Genomic DNA, 350 nt, shown 5'->3' with positions numbered 1-350 from the left:
TTTCCAAACATTGAAGAGGAGGTAACATTTTCTAACTTATTCTATGAGGCTAGTATTACCCTGACACCAAGCCAGACAAAGGCACCATAAGAAAATTACAAACAAACATCCCTTACAAATGGTGATGCAAAAATCCTCAACAAAATACCAGCAATTCAAATTTAGTGGTACATTAAAAGGATTATACAGTATGAATGAGTATAATTGACTCCTGAAATAAAAGTGTGTTCCAACACGTGAAAATCAGTGTAATATCACGTTAACATAAAGAAGAAAAAACCCTCATGTGATCATCTCAAAGAAGTAAAAGCGTTTGTCAAAATTTAACCCACATGCATGATAAAATATAC

This window comes from Colobus angolensis, unplaced genomic scaffold, assembly GCF_000951035.1.
Source record: "Colobus angolensis palliatus isolate OR3802 unplaced genomic scaffold, Cang.pa_1.0 Scaffold296, whole genome shotgun sequence".
NCBI classification, from domain to species: domain Eukaryota; kingdom Metazoa; phylum Chordata; class Mammalia; order Primates; family Cercopithecidae; genus Colobus; species Colobus angolensis.
Note: the sequence above shows the minus strand (reverse complement) of the source record.